The 9,192-nt window shown below is 34.0% G+C and overlaps 1 protein-coding gene and 1 long non-coding RNA gene across 2 annotated transcripts in view; one reads left to right on the top strand and one right to left on the bottom strand.

The window, feature by feature from the left end:
- LOC118749799 (30S ribosomal protein S11) overlaps nucleotides 1-9,192 on the top strand; it is a gene marked incomplete at its 5' end in the record, with an annotated part of 39,700 nt that overhangs the window by 4,204 nt on the left and 26,304 nt on the right.
- LOC118749810 lies at nucleotides 2,008-3,179 on the bottom strand. The gene is made up of 3 exons (XR_004994290.1): nucleotides 3,029-3,179; nucleotides 2,891-2,966; nucleotides 2,008-2,828 (listed from the first exon to the last, which is right to left on the bottom strand). It is a non-coding gene; the product is annotated as an uncharacterized LOC118749810 (long non-coding RNA).

Consider the following 9,192-nt stretch of genomic DNA (forward strand, 5'->3'; position numbering starts at 1 on the left):
AAGTCCGTTCTTTTATACAGTTTAAAAGAGTGCGACTTTTTATTTTTAAATTTTTTAAGCTCTTTAGCGAACCACTAAGCCTACTAAATATAAGCCTTTCCAGCCTGTACACGTATACATTTAAATTCGGTATATTCAATGACAGGAAGACTAACTTCCACGGATGGTATCGATGAATGCACCGCAAAAAGAACACCACCGCCGATTCTGACCACGCGGTCACTCCTGTATATTTGATATTCATTTGGAAGAATTTCGGAATTAAAAATGTGAGGTTTGAGCCATGTTTCGGTCAAGGATATAATATTATAATTGCAGTCAAAACCTTTTAAATATAAGTCAGTTAATTTGGTATTCAAACCTCTAACGTTTTGATAGTAAATACTTAAATTAGACTTGCGAGTTAGTTTTTTGAATCCGAATTAAGATTAGACATTTTAGCTACGGTATTATTACTTTTATTAGGTTTATACTCAAACTCGCGAACAAACGCCCCGGTCGGCCAAAATGAACTATTTAGTAGTGAATCAAAATCTTCGGAAGCTACATAAATTTTAAAAGATGAAATATCGCGATCGTATTTAAAATTAAATTTACGAATAAATACATCTTTAGTTCTAATTTTAGTCGATATGTATGACTTTATATCATCCGAAAAGTATCTTTAGCAAATCTAGAGACAAAGATTGATCTTCTCGGAGGAATTACAACCAACTTTTTGGTAATGATGTCTGATGTGCGGGGCTCCGAATTATTCGGAGGAACTAAGTTAGACAGTGGAGCTTGAGATGTTGATGGCAACACTGTTAAATCAACGGTTTGACTATTTTTAGAAGTAGACCTGTCTTTTTAGGTGGACTAATAACATGCCCACCTTTATTTTCTCTTCTATCCTCAGAGTGTGGAGGGTTGTCGAGACAAGTGAAAGACCTAAACATTTTTTCGTAATGCTTAAATTTCTCAACAAGCGCCGACAGATCCTTCCCGATCTCAGAAAAACCATTTCTGGACTGCCTGAAGAATTTAAATAAATCAACATCGGTTGATTTACATTTTTGACAAGACCAACGAAGACCCTTACCCTCGTTAATAGCGTCTACTACTCTACCGCTCAAACCAGCACATTTTATATGGGCAATCCCATCGCAGAGCCAGCATGACACATAGGAGTCGCTTTTAACGTGGCTATTGGTGTAAATACACGACATGTTTAAAATTATATTTATTTTTAGGTTTTAGAAGCAAAAAAGCAAAAACGGTTTTGAAAACGATGTATTGATCAGTGAACCAATCAGCTGGTAAATATCAGTTGGAAAGCTATGTAGCGAACAGTTTTAAATGCACTGTATATTTGACACCTAATAAACACAACGCAAACAGCTGTGACAAAGATGAAACAGCAGAAATGACAAAAAGACAAAAAGAGCAAAATCAATGTGCACAAACAAAAACAATTGTACAACAACAATATATTATATAAAACAAAATACTCGGCACATGCAATTAAGAATATCAAGTTAAATTAATCAAATTTACGGGAAATTTTGATGTTTTGCTTATCTTTAAATTGTGCACCAGAAGTTTATCAACACTTTTTTTAATTTTTTACTTTAATAAGCGTAAACAGCTTTATTAAACACAAAATTTGAACAGATCACAGAAAACACAGCTTCACAGCTTGACGTTTGCGTTATTCTTTTATTCAAAGAGACTATATAAAGAAATATACAAATAGTAATGATGTAATTGATATAATGCATATAAATTAATCTGCTAAAAATTATATTTGTTGCTTTTAAAAATTACATGTTAAATATCTTGAATTGAATTATATTTGGTTTTTACAAATTTCAATTTGTTAGTAATATTTTCTACTATTTTTTCCAATCAGTCTTGTTAATCATTATATTGGTTACATTTAAAAGTTACATCTTCAATATCGTAATTGAATTACATTTGGTTTTTTACAAATTTAAATTTTTTTAATGTTTTCTACTATTTTCTCCAATCAGTCTTGCTAATCATTATATTGGTTACATTGAAAAGTTAGATCTTGAGTGTCCTAATTTAATTACATTTGGTTTTTTAATTAAAATTTAATTTTAATGTTTTGTATTTTTTTCCAATCAGTCTTCTTAATCATAATATTGGTTACATTTAAGAAATATGTCTTCAGTATCGTAATTTAATTACATTTCGTTTTTTAAACATGTAAATTTTTGGAAATGTTTTCTACTATTTTCTCTTATGAGTCTTGTTAATCATTATAATGGTTACATTTAAAAAGTAGATCTTGAGCATCCTAATTTAATTACATTTGGTTTTTTAATTTAAATTTAATTTTACTGTTTTGTACTTTTTTGGGTGTTCTATAGATGAACGGTTAGTACACTAGACTTTTTCCACTTATTAAAACTTACATACAAAACACCAGCATATCGCACACCGTCTTCAAAAGAGTCACACCTCAAAATTTGTAATTTTTGAAATTATGCACAGAGCTCCTATTTAACTTTCAGCAAAAGCTGCAGAAATTTTTTTTTTATAATTTGTTAAAAAAACCTAAGGTAAAGTCACCCTTGTCCATGTGATGACCATGTGCTAAGAAATAGTTTTTCGCATTTTCTTACAATCGTATTATTTGAGTTGTGACTCTTTTGAACACGGTGTGCGATATTGTAAAGGTCTTGCGCTAAAAGTGGGCTGCGCTACGATGATGTTGAGCTTGCGGTAAGGAAAAAGTTGTATCTGCGATCAGATTAGAGTCCTGGAAGTATATAAAAATCGCTGCACCAGCGAATGTAGACGGACAGACAAATGATCCGGACCTGCACAAGAAAATATCTTTATTAATATTTGTACTTTCACTTTTATGGGGTGGTATACATACTTATAAATATGCAAAGGCTGCAATAGGGAGAATCCCTGCACCAGCGAATGTGGACGGACACACAGATGATCCGGACCTGCACAAGAAAATATTTTTATTAATATTTGCACTTTCACTTTTATGGTGTGGTATACTTACTTGTAAATATGCAAAACTTTACTTCTTCTAAAACTCTAGTTCTTTAATACGAATTTCGAATAACTCGGAGGCTCTGCAAAGAAATACATATGTAAATTATTGTTTTAATTCAAAATATTTCCATTATTTTAGATTTTTTTGGCATACTTGAATTTGCGCAATAAGAAAATGAATTTCCACAAAACAATCGATGAAAATATCGGCAGTGTTGCCTGTTGAACTTTTTATACGAACACAATATTTCTCCTTGTATTTTAGTAGTAGTTTCCATAAATCAAAAAAGGAAGCAACACAGGCTAAGGCAGAATGCGGGAGCGAGACAACTGCCAGGTTATCCAACCTTGTATTATTGAATCATGGATGAGAGTAAAGCAGCGAAAGTATTTATGTTGCGAACGGATGTCTTGTTAGGCCGTTCAAATGGTATTGCGCATATGTTTAGTACATACCTACATACGTGAAGTCATATAAAGATTGTTGTTAAGAGTAAGTTGAGAGATTCAAGGAGTAAGAAAGCATCTAAGCATGTTTCTTTATTATTCGACCAGATCTACGCTCAAGAAGTTTATTTTCCCTGTCGCACAGTGTAATTAATTGGGCAATTCACAAGGTGTCGTATTTGTCGTGTTTGTCGTGAAGTCATGATATTTCATGACAGTTGTAAAAATGTTGTTATTGTTTTGTGAAGAAAAATAACACATGACGATACAACTCTGCAACCTATGTTTATTCGGTGTTATGTGAGGTTAAGTGCTGAGATATAATAAATAATCGTAACAGGTGTTCACAACCGTCGTGTTTTAACACAACTTTTGTTAGGAAAATATAACTTCACAACACCTTGTGAATTGCCCAAATGTGTAAACCTTCCATCATTTAAAACTTATACATATGTATATACTTTACAATTTGTTGTTGCGTTGTTTTTAATTTAACTTTTTTACGGTTCCTTGCAGCTTCAAACTGGATGCCCTTAACATGCTGGTTCAAACGTATCAAAAACGGAATATTACTAAGAGCTGAAAATAATCCGTACTATCAATTTGACCGCTTTATGGAAAATGGAACGAGAAGTTATAAACCATATACAATGTATAAGGAAACTATGTTGCTAGTAAAAATTTTTATTATAAGTCAAAGAAATAATTTCAATAATACATTGATAACTCAGAACTAATGTGTGACGATTCATATACATACTTATGTACATCTAATTAAAAAAGTAATAAACAAAAGTTATGAAAAACGATTTGATAAATATTATAATATATTTAACGTTTTGATAAATTTGTTTGAAATTCATTTAATAGGTCAAAAGCTATGTTTCTGTGCGAAATACAAATTTCGAAAATTTCTTAATGAACCACTGTTGCGCTCTTGGCAACTTAATAATAGGTGTATTTAATACCTTTTAAACACACGATGCAGAGAGACATCTATCGTTCTTGGATTTAAATAAAAGAGATCAAGATTTTTATTTAAATAGATGCAAAATTTAAGTCTTTATTGGAATTCAAAGCAAAAGCGGACTGTAGTAAAAAGGTAATAAATGATGCAGTCTATGCTGATCAAGAGTTCGATTGCGAGTGCTCGAGCACTTCGCGTTTTAACAACTTTTAATATGTGTGTGTATATGTGTTCGTTTTAATGACTAGGTACATACAAGGATATGTTCGAAATTTAATGTATACATTTTTATATAATTCAACATTTTACGTGTAGGTACATATGTATATCTGTATATATATGTCTGTGTATATAAAACAAAATTGTAAAAAACGCCTTAGTCGTCCATGTCCTCAACACCGCGCCCCCCTGCATCGCTAGTGCTGGCAGCAGCTCCTTCAGCTGCTCGATCCGGCGACGTTTGATAGCGGAGCGACTCTGGAGGCTTCCTGCTGGTTTTCGGATTGTGCGGCGGCTGGCCGTGCATCCGTTTCGGATCACGTTTCTGCGTCTGTGCCTTGGCGAGCTCGAGGTCGTTCGGTGCAGCAACGTATGATGCGCCCTACCGCAATGGTGACAACTAGCCGAAAATAAACATTTAGTCTGTTCCAATAGCAGTCCGGTTTACAGGATTTAGTCAGAACTTACAGCAAGTCGTTCCTATTGACATAAAACCTGTAAGTGGGAACACATTTGAGAGAGTAACTGAGCAACTGTTCCTAGTCGGAAGTTACAGGATTTAGTCCGGAGATTTTTTTCCTGTAAGTTCATGAAAAGTGTCAAACGATCAGCTGATTTACATGTGCAAACAAAAACAGAAAGCGGTGAAAGCAAAGAACCTTATATTTGTTATAAAATGGAAGTAAACAACGAAATATTTAAATATGTATAGATTTTATTAATTATTTAGTGATATTTCAGCCAAATCAGTGTAGTGCCAATGACATGTAAACAAACCGTCTGACGTTTTTACAGGAAATAGTGCTTTTTGCGTTCCTATGCACTTCTGCATCTGTTCCCCTTTTACTCTCATTTGAGAGCGTAAAATTGTAGTTTGACAGTTCCACAGGTTTTAGTCCGAAGTTCAAAGGAACAGACTAATTACTTTTTTTCTGTAAAGACGGAAAAGATGAGAGTGAAAGTTTGGTGTAGTGTTTAACCAATGAGCGTGGTACCACCTGCGCATGACTGTACGTCGTATGGAGGGCTATGCATATTAGGGTATGAAGAAACGAGAATTTGGAATGGGTTTGTATGTCTGCCACGCGAACGTTTTGGTCAGGACCGAGATAGAGTGACAAGGGAGAAAGCGGCCGGGAGTTGAGTACCGCTTCAATTCGTATTAGGACTGTGGTAAATTCCTCGAACGTAAATTTGGGATTTCCCGCGACTTCGGTAAAGTGTGTATTAAAGCTTTTAACCGCAGATTCCCACAGACCTCCTCCGCCACAGCGTATGGCGGTATAAATTGCCTTGAAAAATGTGGACAGTTCTCAGTGGATTGACCCCTGGGCGCCTACAAAAGCTTTCCCGTTGTCCGACATAATTTAATGAGGAAGACCACGTCGGTCCACGAATCTGGCAAATCAGGCTTTGAAAGCTTCAGTTGTCAGGTCTGAGCAGAGTTCAAGATGGATGGCCTTTGTGGAGAAGCACGAACACACATATGTATGCTTAGTTATAATTACCAAGATTTTGTTATAGTGACCAAGTGTCATAGTTGGATATTGCGAACTAAATATTCACGAAAGCCTGCAATTTATTTGAGACTTCTAGTTGGGACAAATGTATATTTGTTAATAATTACAAAACGACTACCTTCATTGGACAATATTGTTAGTTAAATAAAATCCTTGTTGAGCAAATAGAAACCATGCTTTGGTTGATACAAGTTTTCAATTAATTTTGTGAAATTGCTGTAGACTTGAATCAGCTAACCGTTTATTATTGGAAAAAATTTCAGTTTGATACAAATAAAAATTTACTTGATGGTGGTTGTGTTTACTTTCTTCTTTTATTTGCATATATTAGCATAAAAAATACAAACATATTTACATAAATAGTTACTAGTGTAAATAATACATATGTATATGGAGGTAAGACCAAGTGGCATAATTGGATATGGCGAACTAAATATCTAGTTCACGAAAGTCTGCAATTTATTTGAGACTTCTAGTTGGGACACAAGTATATTTGTTAATAATTACAAAACGACTACCTTCATTGGACAATATTGTTAGTTAAATAAAATCATTGTTGAGCAAATAGAAACCATGCTTTGGTTGATACAAGTTTTCAATTAATTTTGTGAAATTGCTGTAGACTTGAATCAGCTAACCGTTTAGTATTGGAAAGAATTTCAGTTTGACACAAATAAAAATTTACTCGATGGTGGTTGTGTTTACTTTCTTCTTTTATTTGCATATATTAGCATAAAAAATACAAACATATTTACATAAATAGCTACTAGTGTAAATAATACATATGTATATTGTGGTAAGAATTTCCTAAAAAGAAACGATGAAACAGGAACAGTCGTGCGAAAACCCAGGTCAATATATGCTAGAAGTGCTGGTTTAAGTATACTGCTTTGCTTTTTACTTGGCTAAATAGACACTTTCATATTATAATTCTCATGAAATATATATATTATGTGTCCCGCGTACGAATACGTGAAGTTCAAAATCGTGGTAAGTGCCGATTTCAAAAACGGTAACTTTTTCGATTTTCAGGTAGGTTTTCGATAAGGTTCTAGATGAATGACTATATATATTTACATATATACAAGTCGATTGTATACATACTTATAAATATATGTGCAGTCCCGACTATAGGGTGGGGGTGTTTGCCCGGTCCCGGATTTTTCCTTATATTTAGTTAGAAGATAAACATGCTTATTACGGTATCCGACGGATGCCATCCCCACGGATCTTATCCGAATCGCACTGTCATAACAAGCGAGTGTGAAAGATTAGATTCATGCGAATGGCATCCGTAGTATACATGCGAATTCTGGTCCGAAGGATGGCATTCGCACGAACCTAATCCTTCACACTCCCTTGTTATGAAAGTGCAAATCAGATTAGATCCGTGCGGATGGCATCCGTCGGTTACCGTAATAGGCATGAAAAATTATAAAATTTTGTTACAGTTGATTATTTAATATTCACTTAGCTTTTATAATATCCAATAAATGCGAAATCGCATGGCTAGATACATATACAAGTGTGGTAGGGTCATTTCCGAGCTAGTCAAAACAACCGCCGATCTGGCATAATGTGAAACATAGAAAGGTTTCGAAGTCAACACATGTTATTTGCTCTCAAAACATTTTTGCCGGAGAGGGTGCTGAAGTACGGTTCACCTTTCATTTCGGCACATTATGGCTGAATTTCTTTATTCATTCTGAACGTTTGGAATAAACTTTTTTGTTTATTTATTCTTAAGAACGTTTATTCCGGCTGTGAAATGGGATTATCCGGAATGTATAAAGAAACGCAGCCTATATTTTGTTCTGAAGCAAACAACTGATGACATTGTTGCCTATATATGATTTTGAGGGCAAATAACGCATGGAATTCGCTGCAAACGCATATAAAGGAGAACGCGGCAACCCGAATCATCAAGTCGTTCGGACAGAAAATCAAAATCAATTTGATTCAAACAAAGAGTGTTCAGCACATTTTTGTCGCGCTCTCAGTGAGATAAGTTGGGAAAGGAACGCGTAAAATTACTAACAAAAACTGTCCGGACACGAACAGTGAATCCGCCTTAAATGTTGTGATCGTAATGATTTTCCCATAGCTCATGAAACTTTTTGAGCTCGAAATTGTACAGCGACCTTCAAAGAGATTCGAGGTTATTTACAACAGGAGAAAATCAGAAATCAATAGAAGACGAGTTTCTTGCATACAGTCCATCTGAGTTTAAAGGAACGCATTTGACTAAAACAATAAACAATTTTACGCATTCACTTGATCTGTACAACAGTATACCAAAACAAATTCTGGCTTTAGAATAAGTTTTTCTTAAAAAAAAAATACATTCTGCACATACTATGAAAATACTTGGTATTTTTGAAAAACACTGAAAAAAGATCTAGTGACAACGTTGGAAATTCGTTTAAATATTAAAAAAAAAAAAAATAGGGTTAGAGGGGGGTCCGTCCCATGTTTAGTACCGGCCTTGAACGATAATACAAGTTTGTATTATTAAATGAAAAAACTAACTAGTAGAAGAATACTTAAAAAGTAGTAAGTGTATATACTTATTTTTTTTTTTTTAACCAGATAAAAGTTGGCCGTTGTAAGTGGACCAAAAGTTGGCTATTGTAGACGATTACGAAATTCCCCTCTGGCTATACATGTATATACATATCGAGCCTTAACCGCCAAAATAACGTAAGCGACATTTTTTCAAAATTTTGATGCAGAAATGCATCTAGATGCTCTATGAATATTTCTGCATCAAAAAGAAAATTTTGAAAAAAAATGTCGCTGAGGTTATTTTGGCAGTTAGGGCTCGATATTTAAAAAATTACTCATATGAAGACTTATTTATACTATACTTAAATTTTTGGCGCAATATGTACGCAGAATGCGTATGGAGTTATCGATTCAGGTGAAATAAACGAAGCTGATGTGGAAGTATCTGAAACATAGATTCAGATATTATTATATACGAGTGTATTCAAGAAACAGGTGAGGAAGCTGAAATAT

This window comes from Rhagoletis pomonella, unplaced genomic scaffold, assembly GCF_013731165.1.
Source record: "Rhagoletis pomonella isolate Grant_MI unplaced genomic scaffold, Rhpom_1.0 Rhpom_scaffold_00001, whole genome shotgun sequence".
NCBI classification, from domain to species: domain Eukaryota; kingdom Metazoa; phylum Arthropoda; class Insecta; order Diptera; family Tephritidae; genus Rhagoletis; species Rhagoletis pomonella.